The sequence below is a fragment of the Myxocyprinus asiaticus genome, chromosome 24 (assembly GCF_019703515.2).
Source record: "Myxocyprinus asiaticus isolate MX2 ecotype Aquarium Trade chromosome 24, UBuf_Myxa_2, whole genome shotgun sequence".
Taxonomy (NCBI): Eukaryota; Metazoa; Chordata; class Actinopteri; order Cypriniformes; family Catostomidae; genus Myxocyprinus; species Myxocyprinus asiaticus.
This window is the reverse complement of record NC_059367.1, coordinates 8143183-8159252: the sequence shown is the minus strand read 5'-3', so window position 1 is coordinate 8159252 and position 16070 is coordinate 8143183.

The following is a 16070-nucleotide window of genomic DNA, read 5'->3' as shown; positions in this document are numbered from 1 at the left end:
CTGGAACAACAGATTTCAGATGAAGGTTCTTCTACAACAGCTCCTGGAATTGGGAATTTAAGCAGTTCAAACTAAACTTGTTACAGCTATGAACCTTTTCCACCTAATTTGTGGTTAGGCAAAAAAGTGGTTTTATGTGGGAAAAGATACCAGTTAAACAAACGTTAGAATCTTTGAATATTAAGTTGAGTGTAAAAAAAAGTGCTAGTCTAAAATGCTGTGGCAGAAATAACGCATTCAAATATCAACTTTTGGTTCGTCCAATCGTTTCCCACCATACACATTTACTTTAGCCTATACTGAAAGATAAATGTCATCATCTACTAACTGTCATGTTACTCAAAACTCGTATGCCTTTTTTCCCCAAAAGGGGATATTATAAAAATGCAAAATGTGCATCTTTTAATAATAATAATAATAATAATAATAATTTTAAAAAATGTATGGTGATCAAAGGCTGTCACGTTCAAATAAAGTTTTGTTTATATCTATAAACACAAAATTGCATTTGAACTTGACAGCCACTGATCACCATGAAAGCAAAAATTATATTATTTATTAGGTTGGGATTTGAACCCCAGTCCCTTTACATGCTAAACAAAAACTGTATCACTAACATCTAATAACATAGACTGACATATCTTTATTAATGGAAAAACTAAGCTTAAAAAATGGCTTTGATTGTGACTAGTAACAATAAAAAAACCAAACATTTATGCTAATATCTGTTATGTAAAAGAATTACAAAAACATCTGCATATTTTAAGGCTAAGTGAAAATAGCCTACTTTGATTTAATGTTTGTAGATGTCTCTAGTTGTTGACTGGACTTGAATAAGGTTTAAGTGTTTTTTGTGTTAAAAAAAATCAAAAGCAAAACTGCTTTTGTTCTTCACATAGTCAAGGTCAAACCACTCAACTGGCCAACTCAACCTGTGCGAAATTCTTTCTTCAGGTACAATAAAGCCGCACAGGGTTTGAGACTCTGCTTGCACATGCTCTAATCATTTGTAAAAGAAAGAGACCAAAGCAGCAAAGAAAGAGCCTTTGCACAGAGATGTTCAAATACCTGAGCAATCAAGCAGCAGGCAGGATATATTTTTTTCTCCCTTTTTCTCCCCAATTTGGAATGCCCAATTCCCAATGCACTCTAAGTCCTCATGGTAGCATAGTGACTTGCCTCAATCCGGGTGGTGGAGGACGAATCTCAGTTGCCTCCATGTCTGAGATCATCAACCCACGAATCTTATCACATGGCTTGTTCAATTTGGTTGCTTAGGAGACCTGGCTGGAGTCACTCAGCACGCCCTGGATTCGAGCTTGCGACTCCAGGGGTGGTAGTCAGCGTCTTTACTTGCTGAGCTACCTAGGACCCCAGGAGACAGGATATTAAAAGCTCATCACAAACTCTGCTTTCTTTCAAAGATTGTCATATCAGTTTTAAGTTAATTTCAACCAAAGCTAAAGTTCAGCTAAATATTACATTGTCCCTCCCAAATTAAAATGTATTGAGTAAAATTAAAATGTAATGTAAATGCAATGTAAATGCATTATTATGGTAATACATGCATCTAGAATATGCCAGGTTTAGAATGTCACACTCAATTTGATACAATATGTATAATAGGGTCCTTAAAACAGCTCTAAAAATCAAACATAATCTAGTTGCACCAAGTGCAGACGTCTCACAAGCTTTATGGCTCTCTTAACTCTTAAGAGCTGAAGCTATTCATCCAACACAACAATCAAACTCTTAACTAAGTCACTGAATAAACTTGGCTATCTCTTTTGAACAGATTAAAATGGGTTTTTAACTTTAAACTTTCTGTGAACCCAACTAAACGGACGGTGGGTGCTGTCAAACGAAAGATGGGGAAAAAAACAAAACAGGGAAGCTATAAAGTTAAACCGCTGAAGAGACACTCTAAGGCGATTCCTACTTAAAGATACTCAATGCAACAATGGCTAATCATATATGACTTAATAACTTTTTAAACTCAATACAGCAGGAAAAACTGTCAACCAAGATAACTTGGAGCCTTTATAACTACCTTCTTATTATATCTTTACATAATCCCAGAGTACTCGTCTTTACAAGCATACTGTTCAAATATCACCATGGCCGTCTTTTAATCTGTACTGATGCTTTTCCACAAATATAAATATTATATCTGATCCTTTTTCACAGGTTGGGAGGGGAAACTGGGTTGTGATAAAAGGTAAGCTGTCAAATCAAGGTTTATTGTTTCTGAACTCCTTTCGAAAAAGAAAACGAAATGTTTGTCCTGTCACTTTGATGCAAACCATGCTCTCTCTCTCTCTCTCCATCCATCCATCCATCCATCCATCCATCCAACAGGAATATAGTAAATGCAATTTGATTTTATTTGAGCATCATAACATCTCGAGTGCGGTCTTTGCACTGATCCCACAGGACACAAACTGTCTATGTTTCTTTCTCTTAAACATGCACACACACACACACACACACACACACACACTGGTCTCTGAGGATTCCCCTCCAAAGTAAACAGTTTGGTCTCAGTCTCTAACATGCACAGACAGCCTTAAAATTGTTTAATGCTGCTCACAGAAGCAGTTCAAGCATGCACTGATGTACAGAGAAAAGCACATATACTATCCTCAGTTCATCTACAGATCAGGATGCATGATGCTGACAGTGAGGAACAGAGGAGCTCTGTAGAGGGATCACCTGATGTTTGGCACTGTGTGCTATTATTACACTGAGATTTTTGCTCACATTTCAAAAAGAGACACGAGGACAATCTCAAAGCCTCATAAATTATAAAAGAGACTTGTTAACCATGTATATAAACTTCCAAATCAATAAACATTGCTTGTGTTAGAAACACTAAAGAGGTTATAGCAGAGGGGGGAGCTTGGTCGGGTTATGGACAGGGCATCCACTACTTCTTAAAGTCACCATGAATTAAAATTGACTTTTTTTTATTTTCTTGTTGGATTCTTTTTTTTAATTCTAATCTAATTATGGGTGCATGTTTTTTTGTATTTATTTTTTTTATGGTTTTCCCTCTTAATCTTTAATAAAAATAAAAAAAAACAATAACTTGCCCCCCCCCGCGACAACTTCTGCTGATGTATGTACCGGCGTGAGGGCTGGGCAATAAGGTTGACCAATAGCCAGACGAGTTTCATCCCCTCCCATCCAGCCTCCTGTCATTCACATGAAATGATCGCAGCAGTCAACAAACAACAAGGTGATAAAGTGTATTTTATGTCGCTCCCCTCCCCAAACCCTCTTCCCTACACCCAAACTACCCTGGTTTCGTACCCGCTGGCTTGAATTTTACACTTTGAAGGTGGAGGGATATCGGAGAATTCGTGTTTGTGTTGCGAGGACAACTGGCTGGAGTTTATTTATGTTTTTTATTGCAGCCGGAGATTTCTTGGGGTGTACAGTCTGAATAAGTGTTCTTCATTCATTATGTTTGGTGTATTATGATGAAGACATGGATGTTTTTTTTATACTTGCTTGTTTCTCATTCATCTGTATTGACACAACGGCTCCCGCCTCATCTTCAGCAAAGTCCGCGATGTGCTGTGTGCGTTTGTGGGCTGGTTATTTAGTAATGTTTACAGTTAGTCAGTTGTCAAAAATTTTGAAAAGCTGGCTGGTATTGAGGTTGCTTCTCAAGTTCTCCCGGTAAGTGACTCTGACATGAGCAGCACAGTGGAAAGGTGTGTGTGTGTGTGTGCGTGTGTGTGTGTGTGTGCGCGTGCATGTGTGTCTGTGGCTGTAAACTAATGCCTATTGGCTTTTTTTTTTAAATGTGAGTCGTTTGACATGTCCCGCCCTCATTTCCTGTTTCCGTATAAATACGTCAAAGCAGCAAATCGAACAGTGCTCATGAGGGCACTTCAGTGCAACTTTAAATGACTTCATTCAATTAGTTTCACTTCTTAAAGGGGTCATGACTTGCCTTTTTTATTTTAATGTTCCTTGAGGTTCACTTATAAGTAAAGTTTTTTGCAAAAAACAAACAAACAAACAAATAATAATTTATTTGTAAAACATGATCATTTTCCACCCTCGTTCTGAAAATCTGTCAGAAACGCTCAGTTTTGGTGCTGCTTCTCCTTTAAGACTTGACTATAAACGGCCACTGTTATGATTGGCTCTCTGATTTTGACTGAACTGCTCTTTCCTTGCCATCTAACTGCTTAATGCCACTGGGTGGGCTACGGAAGTGATATGGTAAATTAGGCATTGATGTGCTGTTGTGGAGGTTGCAAATATCAGATGCAAATATCTACCACCGTGTGGCACCACAATGTGGAGGAAGTAGATAATGAGTCGTTTTTGCAGCTTGATTTCAACAAATACTCTTTTTGCAGTGAGGAAGAAGTTTTGAGTTCTGAAACTTACAGTATGTTTTTATAGTACAATAACCACTATCAATGTCAAAAGATCAAGAAAATGTTAATCCTGGTGTAAAGTCCACTTTAAGGAGCATCACTGATAGTCATAGCCAGGGAATTGCTTAAAAATAAATAAATAAATAAATAAATAAATAAATAAAAATTTGTAAATAAGTATTTTAGTCTTTTTTTCCCAGCAAAAATATCAAAACATCTTTCAGACACATTACATGACTGTGGCAATCTTTTTGCTAAATTATTGTTTAGTGGTGCATCTATGACAATTTTAGCTCACATGTCCTTTGCATCGCAAGTGCAAAGCTGTAAAAGTTGAGCTACTGCAGAATTTGATCGTGTTTGAACAATCTTGTAAATGTAGTTGGTTATATAATGCAAATGTTAAAATGTATCACATTGCAAGTAAAGCTATGGTAAAAGTGTTTAGATGTAATAAGATAGCATTGTGTAAGGAACAGGGTGAAAAGTGTTTATGAACTGATAATCTGCTTTTTTACTTGTGATTTGTGAGAGCGAATAAAAGTCATTGTTGTAGCACCTTATTTCACCAGGAAACTTCCACAAAACACACATCAAAGCACGTAAAAATCTAGAAATTTTTTCAAAATTGCAGGCAGAGTAAAGTGATTCAATTAGACCAGTTTGAAACATTTACTTGAGAAACAAAATTGTGAAAAATTCATTTTTTTTAAAGAATATATATATCGAATTGAGTTTATCTTTATTCATCCAAAGGCAAATTCTATTTTTCTTGTTTTAAGCATAAATCTAACAAAATTTACTGAGGTTTATGCCTAAAACAAAAAACAACACTTTGTCAATGTGGCTTGAAAAATAAAAAAGATACATTCTCTGAAAACTCTCTGAATAATATTGCTTGAAGTAAATTTATCTGTTGCAGATATTTGTTTTCTGGAAAACAAGACAAAATAATGATTAAGAAAAGTTGTGCTTGGTCGTGCAAAAATTGCGGACACATTAATAGGGCATTGTGGGAGGTTGCCGGGCCATTGCTTTGGGGTTGCTAAGGTGTTTTGGTTGATTGCTAGGTAAACATTTATTGGCAAAAGTGCCCACCCACCAAGTCTATTTTGTTTTTTATTCTGGTCCCTAGATATGGCTTGGGTCCCTCCATCAGTGTAAGTCATGGGATTTTACCATTTTATCGTCCGCTAAGCATCGTAAGTGAGATTGCTTTGAAAAGTAATAGCACAACAAGCCGCACAACATGAGGCATCATTCATGTATAACTCAAACGAGATGAGTTATACGTCGAAGTTTAATACTTAGGGGTTTAAGGATTTTGAAAAACCCCTAACCCTAAGCAATGTCCATAGCAATGTTAAGGTCATGGGTTCGATTCCCAGGGAACATTGCTTTGGATAAAAGCATCTGCCAAGTTAATTACTGTAAAATGTAATAAAAAAAATTATGAAAATGCTAATTAACGAGTTTAAAAATATAATATGGGTGTTGATGGATGCCTGTTTTTAACTTTCACTGTTTTCCAAAGCCTTGTTTGGTCAAATTTGGAATAATACACACTGTAGAAAAACTAGGCATGTTGCATCTTGCAAAATGCAGTCTAATAATCTCATGCATTAATTTTTGTTTTTGTTTCCGTTGAACTCTCCATTGAGTGAGAATTCTAATGACTCAAGGTGTAGCATGATGGACATAGATTTACAAATGCTATGTCTTCTACAATTATTATCATTTAAGCTGTACCACTAGTACCACTGTAGTGTTTTCAGTTTCAAAATGTGGCCTGTTTTGTCAGTACATCCATACCATTGCAGAAAAAACAAACAAATTTTAGATCGGACTGGAGAGCAGGCGGTAGGTATAAAAGATGCAGTGAAGAGCTTGTGTAGAATTGTCAGATTGTCAGGCATTGGGGCGAACGAGAGAGGATCCGCTTGGCTGTCTCTGTCGTTTTCACTAATGCAGCTTCACCCTGACAGCGGCAGGAACATTCTCCGGCTCGCAGCCAACCCGAAGCGCAGGTAGCACAGAGCAAAACATCCATTTTTTATTGGGTTTTCCCTGTGAGCCGTAAATACTGTCTTTAAAAACTTGCTCCTACCAACGTTGCCTTTGGGGAATCGTGCATTCTGTGAGTGGCTTGGGAAAACAGAATAAAAGTTGAATGCATATTGATTCCTTTTTTCTTTTGGATTGACAGGATTTCTGAGGGTAGATAAAAGCATGATAAAAGTCAAGAGGCACAAAGTCCGGTCTCAAAGAAATTTTCTGTCACTGTATATGCACACGGAAGCACTTTCACAGTCTAGCATTCAAATGTGACGTCTCATATTTAAAACATAGGTTAAAGTTGTTACCAGCTGTTTTTCTGGGACCTGTACACTGAGACACACTTATGGTGAAGGTTAGAGCGCAAGTGTGCTGTCGCAAGCTCACAGATCTCGAACAACCACCCCTGGGAGGCTCCTGTAGAGTGATACATTGCTGCTTTCCAACAGCAGTCATTGAGATTCTGTTTTAAGTAAAGCTTTGGCTCTGTTAGAATGACCCCGATAAGAGATGGCTATCTTGCAGCTCTCTGTGAATGATGAATCTTACACACAAACACACACATACACAGTTGTGTGTGGCGGACTTCCTCTCTGGAATTTTTTTTTTTTTTTTTGTCAAATGTAAATATACACTATATTGCCAAAAGTATTCGCTCATCTGCCTTTAGATGCATATGAACTTAAGTGACATCCCATTCTCAATCCATAGGGTTTAATATGACGTCGGCCCACCCTTTGTGGCTATAACAGCTTCAACTCTTCTGGGAAGGCTTTCCACAAGGTTTAGGAGTGTGTTTATGGGAATTTTTGACCATTCTTCCAGAAGTGCATTTGTGAGGTCAGACACTGATGTTGGACGAGAAGGCCTGGCTCACAGTCTTCGCTCTAATTCATCCCAAAGGTGCTCTATCGGGTTGAGGTCAGGACTCTGTGCAGGCCAGTCAAGTTCTTCCACACCAAACTCGCTCATCCATGTCTTTATGGACCTTGCTTTGTGCACTGGTGTGCAGTCATGTTGGGACAGGAAGGGGCCATCCCCAAACTGTTCCCACAAAGTTGGGAGCATGGAATTGTCCAAAATCTCTTAGTATGCTGAAGCATTCAGAGTTCCTTTCACTGGAACTAAGGGGCCAAGCCCAGCTCCTGAAAAACAACCCCACACCATAATCCCTCCTCCACCAAACTTCACAGTTGGCACAATGCAGTCAGACAAGTACCGTTCTCCTGGCAACCGCCAAACCCAGACTCGTCCATCGGATTGCCAGATGGAGAAGCGTGATTCGTCACTCCAGAGAACGCGTCTCCACTGCTCTAGAGTCCAGTGGCGGCGTGCTTTACACCTCTGCATCCGATGCTTTGCTTTGCACTTGGTGATGTATGGCTTGGATGCAGCTGCTCGGCCATGGAAACCCATTCCATGAAGCTCTCTATGCACTGTTCTTGAGCTAATCTGAAGGCCACATGAACTTTGGAGGTCTGTAGCGATTGACTCTGCAGAAAGTTGGCGACCTCTGCGCCTCAGCATCTGCTGACCCCGCTCTGTCATTTTACGTGGTCTACCACTTCGTGGCTGAGTTGCTGTCATTCCCAATTGCTTCCACTTTGTTATAATACCACTGACAGTTGACTGTGGAATATTTAGTAACGAGGAAATTTCATGACTGGACTTGTTGCACAGGTGGCATCCTATCACAGTACCACGCTGGAATTCACTGAGCTCCTGAGAGCGGCCCATTCTTTCACAAATGTTTGTAAAAGCAATCTGCATGCCTAGGTGCTTCATTTTATACACCTGTGGCCATGGAAGTGATTGGAACACCTGAATTCAATTATTTGGATGGGTGAGCGAATACTTTTGGCAAAATAGTGTATGTTCCAATAGAGCTGTTCCAGTTGTAGTCCAAAAACCCAGAAGAGAATGGGTTTTTTCAACTTATCAGTAAAATAAGGTCTGTGGTAAACATTACTTGATATGTGGATGTTTTGTTCTACAACATAAATTACACACATTTATACTCAAATGTGAATTTTGAAGCCGTATTGAATTGCATACTTTTTTTTAAAGTTCATCCTAAAATGAAAATTCTCTCACCTTTTACTCATCATCATGCCGCCCCAGGTGTGTATGACTTTCTTTCTTCTGCTGAACACAAACAAGCTTTAAAAAACATTATATACACTACCGGTCAAAAGTTTTGAAACATCTTTATTATATATATATATATATATATATATATATATATATATATATATATATATTTTTTTTTATTTTATTTATTTTTATTTATTTATTTATTTTTTTTCACATTTTAGAATAATAGTAAAGTCATCAAAACTATGGAATAACATATATGGAACTATTGGAATTATGTTGTGACTAAACAAAATCCTAAATAAATCAAAACTGTGTCATATTTTAGCATCTTCAGAGTATTCACCCTTTGCCTAGAATTTGCAGAATTTGCAGAATTTCTCAACCAACATTTTGTTGGGTTTGTGCCCATTACAAAAAAGTTTTTGAAATTGATGACTTGGACCAAATAATAAAGAAAAGCAGCCAATAAGTGATATTGATATTCCACTCCTTCAATACTGTTTAAAAAGCATCCCAGGGTAACTCAGATAACCGCTCTGTACAATTGTGGTGAGAAGAATAGCATCTCAGAATGCGCTGATTTGGTGGCACGAGGGGGACCTACTCAATATTAGGCAGGTAGTTTTAATGTTGTGGCTGATTGGTGTATATATATCTCAGCTCTGTAGGTTCACACAATGCAAGTAAATGGTGGCCAGAACTTTGAAGGTTCAAAAAGCATATAAAAGGCATCATAAAAGTAATCCATATGACTCCAGTAGTTAAATTAATATCTTCAGAAGCAATATGATAGGTGTGGGTGAGAAACAGATGAATATTTAAGTTCTTTTTTTTTTTTACTATAAATTCTCCTCTCTGCCCAGTAGGTGCTGATGTGCACAAAGAATGTGAATCGCCAAAAACAAAAGAAAAAGAATGTGAAAGTGAAAGTGAAGATTTATAGCAAAAATCTGTCTCGGGCTAAAAAGTCTCTGGCGAGATGTGGATTCATCAACCTCATATCTATTTTCTTTTTCTTTGGTGGTGGATGATGACATTTAATGAGTCTAATAGATTGTAAGAATGGACATTGAGAAACAGCAAAGGTCTTTAGGATTACTTGAGAATTAAGGCAGGTGTGTTTGATTAGGGTTGGAACTAAACTCTGCAAGTCAGTGACCCTCGAGGACCTGAGCTGAATAGCCATAGGGACTCGGCTTTCAAAAAAGGTTAGAAAGCAACCCTTGCTTTAGAGAAATGAGCTACTGCCACTCTTGCATCCTCTGAGAAAATGGCTCCGAACACACACCATCAGATTCAGCACTATCCCGCTGTGCACACGTGCACTAAACTTTCTGCACACATGGTCTTCCAAACAATCCAAGTGCACACAACCCAAAGCCCAAACCACACACATCAAAACCCCCATCAAATATTGTACATCCCAGCCTAGTATAAAACAGAATATCTCCCTGGTGGCTATGCTAGAGCTTTGGAGAACTATTTAACAATCTCTCTCTCTCTCTCTCTTTCTCTCCCTAATCTATGGGTTTTCCACATTTTTCCGCTCACTCATTTAACTTTAAACCTGCAAAGATTTCAGCTTTATATAGTGTTTGAGACACTCTTGCTTTTATAATGTGCCTGTGTTCGAGACACTCTTCTCTTTTATTTCTGCTCTGGGCTTGTGCTTCCTTTGTTCTGGAAAGTTCTTCCATTCATATTGGGTTGTGCACCACAAGTGTGAGTGATAGCATTGCTGTGTTCTTGGTAGTTACAGACCAAAGCATGGAGTGATTAGTGACTAAATAGTCTGAGCAGGTTGCTGGTCTTAGCTGGTCTCCCAGCCTGGTCAGCCTGGTCTGTTTGCTGGTTTTAGAGGGGATTTGGACACTTGTCAGCTGTTCAGCCTAATCTAAATCTCAAACCAGTCTGGGTTTCTGGTCTTAGCTGGTCTCCCAGTCTGGTCAGCCTTGTCTGTCTGCTGCTTTTAGAGGGTGTGTGCACTTATTAGGTGATTAGGCCTACACTGGTAAAAAATTAAAATAATGGTTTGCTGGTCTTAGCTGGTCTCCTAGCCTGGTCAGGTCAACTTTGGCTGGTTTGCTGGTCACCTTTTGCTGGTCAGGTCTTATTTGGCTGGTTTGCTGGTCTAAGCTGTTCTCCTAGCCTGGTCAGGTTACCTTTGGCTGGTTTGCTGGTTTTAGCATGACTCCTAAACTATTCAGGTAAACTTTTGCTGGTCTTAGCTGGTCTGCTAGCCTGGTCAGGTAACCTTTGGCTTGTTTGCTGATCTTAGGTGGTCTCCCAGCCTGGACAGGCAACCTTTGACTGGTATTCTGGTTGTAGCTGGTCTTCTAGCCTGGTCAGGTAACCTTAGGCTGGTCTAAGCTGGTCTCCTAGCCTGGTCAGCCAGGTTACCTCTGGCTGGCTTGATGGTCTTAGCTTGTCTCCTAGACTGTTCAGGTAAACTTTTGCTGGTCTTAGCTGGTCTGCTAGCCTGGTCAGGTAACCTTTGGCTGGTTTTCTGGTCTTAGCTGGTCTCCTAGCCTGGTCAGGTCACCTTTAGCTGGTTTTCTGATCTTAGCTGGTCGCCTAGCCTGATCAAGTAACCTTTTGATGGTTTCCTGGTCTTAGCTAGTCTCCTAGCCTGGTCAGGTAACCTTTGGCTAGTTTTCTGGTTTTAGCTGTTCTCCTAGCCTGGTCAGGTAAACTTTGGCTGGTTTTCTGGTCTTCTAGCCAGGTCAGGTAACCTTTGGCTGGTTTGCCTGTCTTAGCTGGTCTCCTAGCCTGGTTAGGACACCTTTGGCTGGTTTGCCAGTCTTAGCTGATCTCCTAGCCTTGTCAGATCACCTTTGGCTAGTTTGCTAGTCTCCTAGCCTGGTCAGGTCACCTTTGGCTGGTTTTAGTTAGTCTCCCAGCCTGGTCAGCCCAGTCTGTTTGCTGGTTTTAAAAGGGTTTGGGGCACTTGTCAACTGATCAGTCTGGTAGACCAGATAGATCAGCTTAACCAGCTGATACCAGAAAACCATTTTAGGTTGGTTAACACTTTTTTTTTCTTCTCCCTGCAGCCTAAACTGTTATGCCGGTCTCTGTTTGATTGTTTTAGAGGGGGTTTTGGCATTTGCCAGCTGGCCAAGCTGGGAGACAAGCTAGACCAGGTGAATACCACATTGACCTGGCTGCAAGCGCAGCTTAGACCAGCTTAAACCAGATTAGGCCGGTTTTTATTTTTTCAGCAATAGCATGCCGTTTGATACATTGAAATTAAGTTTTCTTTTTCTTTTCACATATTCAAAGCTTTACACTCTTTAAAAACTACTATCAGATTGCATAAGTTATAGAAAAATGAAAGTGCAGTCTGCAGACAAAGTGGATGATCAAATCTCACTATTATCATCCTCTGACAGGGCGAATACCAGCACACAAAATGAACTGTGTGGGGTTGCCAAGCAACGTGCAGATTCTGACGATAACCACGTACTGTAACATAAAGAGAGAACCTGGTCTGATCACATGACTCTGACCGAGCACAAACACATGAATTACTGTGATTGACTACTAAATTATGTTGACATTAGCTATGTGATGGATTCTGGGATTTTAACCAGTCGAACGTGTCTGTTTACAGCAAGGATTTGCTCAGTAGATGCCGTACTGATTGGCCACTTAAAGCAGTTGGAAATTACAGGTCGAGCAGAAACCACACAGGAACATTGTGTGGGAGAATTTAATTCATGCTCTGTTAGGTCACTTGTCAGAGCTGTTTTGAATGTGCAACTGAGCTAATCTCATTTTTGGCCACTTTTATGAATATGTACAGTGAGAGAGGGGATAGGAAATGATTGGGAGAACATAGGAGAAATGGGATCATTGCTATTTGGATTCAAGTTTCTCACCCACATGAGCTTCATGGCTCAATGTGACGAGCAGAGGTGGGTAGTAACGCGCTACATTTACGCTACGTCAAATTTACTTGAGTAACGTTTTGGAAAAAATGTACTTTTATAAGTATGTTTTATGGTTGGTAATTTTCACTCTTAAGTAAATTTCTGATGAAAATGTTTTACTTTTGCTTTGTTGCAAAGGGTTGTGTTCCTGTCGATGCATTACTGGTTTTAATTTAATAAGTGTTAATAAATGCATAATTTATTGAGATTTTTTAATGGGACTCTTACGACAGCAGAAATTCACAGCTGCACGCTGTCACTCGAGTCGCGTTCAACACTACAGCAGCAAGCGTGCAAAAGGAACATTTCTTCACTCCACACATGCCTTAATTTTACACCAAGACAAGGATATATTTCCAAGATTAAAACTGCAGCTCCAACTTAAGAAAACACGGTTAGGTAAATTTTAGAGATTGTGACAATGTGGGCTTGTCTGTGTCATAGTGATACTCATTCATTTTCAGCGTGAATCTGTAACTGTGGGCTCTTATGACCTCAGTTTCTAAATTTGCATTTTTATATCAGCGCTGCAACATATCAGTGCCTACTGTATAAATCCTTGTAAACATATGCGTTAAGTGCAAATGTTTTGCCCTGCCTATAGCGATTGTGAGCGTTTGGCACGTGCACAGCATTTAAAAGATACGGACGGCTTTGTCTTATGGACAACACGCTTCCAAACACAGAGATAAGGTGCAATTTACCCTTAGTGTACAGAACTAATTATCTAAATTATTTAGACACTGACAATGCTGGACCGTCACTGAACTAAATTCACGCAGGATGTAAAAAGCTGTGAAATAACGACAGAAGGCATGAATAATGCATGATCTTGCTTCAGTGTATATTTAAACATTATATACTATAACTTGGGACTGTGTGATATTGTTCACCTTTTTCACCATAATAGTTACTAGAAAAAGGTTTCCAAACTTCTCCTCTAATTGACAGATTCGTCCAAAACTGAGAAGCATCATTAAAGTAATGGTTCAGCCTTTAATTAATATTATATCATAATTTCCCCACCCTCATGTATTTCCAACCCCATGAAACTTTCTGTATTTTGTAGAACCCAAAAGACATTAGACAGAATGTTAGGGACTGACAGTCTCAGTAACCATTCCCTTTCAAAATATAGAGGGGGAAAAAAACATGCAGTGAAAGTAAATGATGATTAAGGTTAGCATTCTGTCTAACATCCCCTTATAGTAATAATTTTTCCAAAATTGAAAATTCTCGCATCATTTACTCACCCTTACTGATCCAGCTCCATTCCAGACTCCACTGCTATATGTCGCTGTGTGATGATGACTAATAGCAGCCAGCCAAACATCACTTCAGTCTATTGTGATGGACTTCAGAGGATGAACTGATGACAACTCCAACCATAAGACATGGGATACTTCATGTGCCATTGCCTGAACCTTGGATTTAGGATAGACCTCACCAAAATTACTGGCCAGGTTGAACTGCGATGCACCTAACTGATCTCTGCCTGCATCACCTCGGTCTCATTATGGACTACACTCTTATAATGGAATACATAGACTATCAATTAATTGCCAACAAACCCTTCATCAGCCAACTAACAAGGACAATTGCATCTATGTGAATTCTGCAGTTAATCCAGGATGGACTTCAAAGACATTAGTCATTAATCTTAGTTCATACAAAACAATTTTTTTAAACACTGACCCTTAACACTTACTTAGTTTCATAATTTTAAACCACGACTTGCACTATACATAAGTAATATTGGCATTATATTCATGATGTTAGCAAGAGGGGAACTAGCCCCCACAGAGAATCTGGTTTCCCCCAAGGTTATTTTTCTCCATTAACCAACATCTTATGGAGTTTTGTGTTCCTTGACATAGTCGCCTTCGGCTTGCTCACCGGGGTTATAAATACAATTATTATTTAATTACTTATTTTTAAACACAATTCACAATCGTATTTTATCAAATTACACAATGATGACTCTAAGACATTATAGATATTACAGTTTTATCTTCTGTTAATGCCTGATCTTCTGTAAAGCTGCTTTGAAACTATGTGTGTTGGGAAAGGCGCTATACAAATAAAAATAACTTGATTTGACCCTCATGCCATCCCAGATGTTTTTTTTTTATTTCTGCTGAACACAAAGATTTTTAGAAGAAAATCTCAGCTCTGTTAGTTTATTCTAGAATGCAAGTGAATGGGTACCAAAACACTGAAGCTCAGAAAGTACATAAAGGCAGCATTAAAGGAATTCAAATGACACTGGTTCAATCTGTCTTCAAAAGGGATAAGTGTGGGTGAGAAACAAATCAAAATTTAAATCCTTTTTTACTAATAAATCTCCATTTTCACATTCTTCTTCTTCTTGTGTATTTGGTGATTCAATTCTTTGTGCATATCACCACCTACTGGGCAGGTAGGAGAATTAATAGTAAAAAAAGGACTTTATATATTATAAAATTATAGATATTTATCTGTTTCTCACCCACACCTATCATATTGCTTCTGAAAAATCACTGGAGTCATATGAATTACTTTTATGCTGCCTCTATGTGCTTTTTGGAGCTTCAAAGTTCTGGTCACCATTCACTTGCATTGTATGGACCAACAGAGTGGAGATATTCTTCTAAAAATCTTCATTTGAGTTATGCGGAAGAAAGGAATTCATACATATTTGGGATGGCATGAGGGTGAGAAAATGAGAGCATTTAAATTTTTTGGTGAACAAATAACCCTTTAATTTGATGCATGGAAGAAAGAAGTCATATGGGTTTGGAACAACATGGTGGTGAATGATGACAATTTCCATTATTTACAATAATATTAATATTATTATTATTATTAATCATACTGTAACGCATGTTAAATGTGTATCATGTACTGGAATATAGGAGAGTAAAGATACATTATGTTATATGTGAAAGTAACTAGTTACTACTTGAGTATTCTTTTTATTGGATACTTAATTTTTAACATTATTACTTCTACTTGAGCAATTTTTTTTTATTATTATTATTTATTTATTGTTTTTTAAGTAATTGTACTTTTAATTGAGTAATGTTTTTGGCTACTCTACCCACCTCTGGACAAGAGAGTGTGTCTGACTGGAATTGTTTTGAAAGTACAATTAAAAAATAAAAACATTCAATGAGCCTAATTAAAAGTTAACCATGCAATTAAATTAAGCCTTTTCAAAATAAATAAATAGTTTGAATGCTTTTTCTTCTAGTCTTGTTGTGCTAGAAGAACTGAAAGGGATTTGAACACGGGCCACCTGCACAGTATATCTGACCACATGCACTACCTGTGCTTCTCTGTTGAATTCACTCTACTTTCCTATATTAAAGCTTAATATATTATATTTAATATATTACACTCACTGAGCACTTTATTAGGAACACCTGTACACATATTTATTCACGTGATAAATATCGCCAATCATGTGGCAGCAGTGCAATGCATAAAATCATTCAGATACGGGTCAGGAGCTTCAGTTAATGTTCACATCATCCATCGGAATGGGGAAAAAAATTAGATCTCAGTGATTTCAACTGTGGCATGATTTGGTATGAGTAGTTCTGTAACTGCT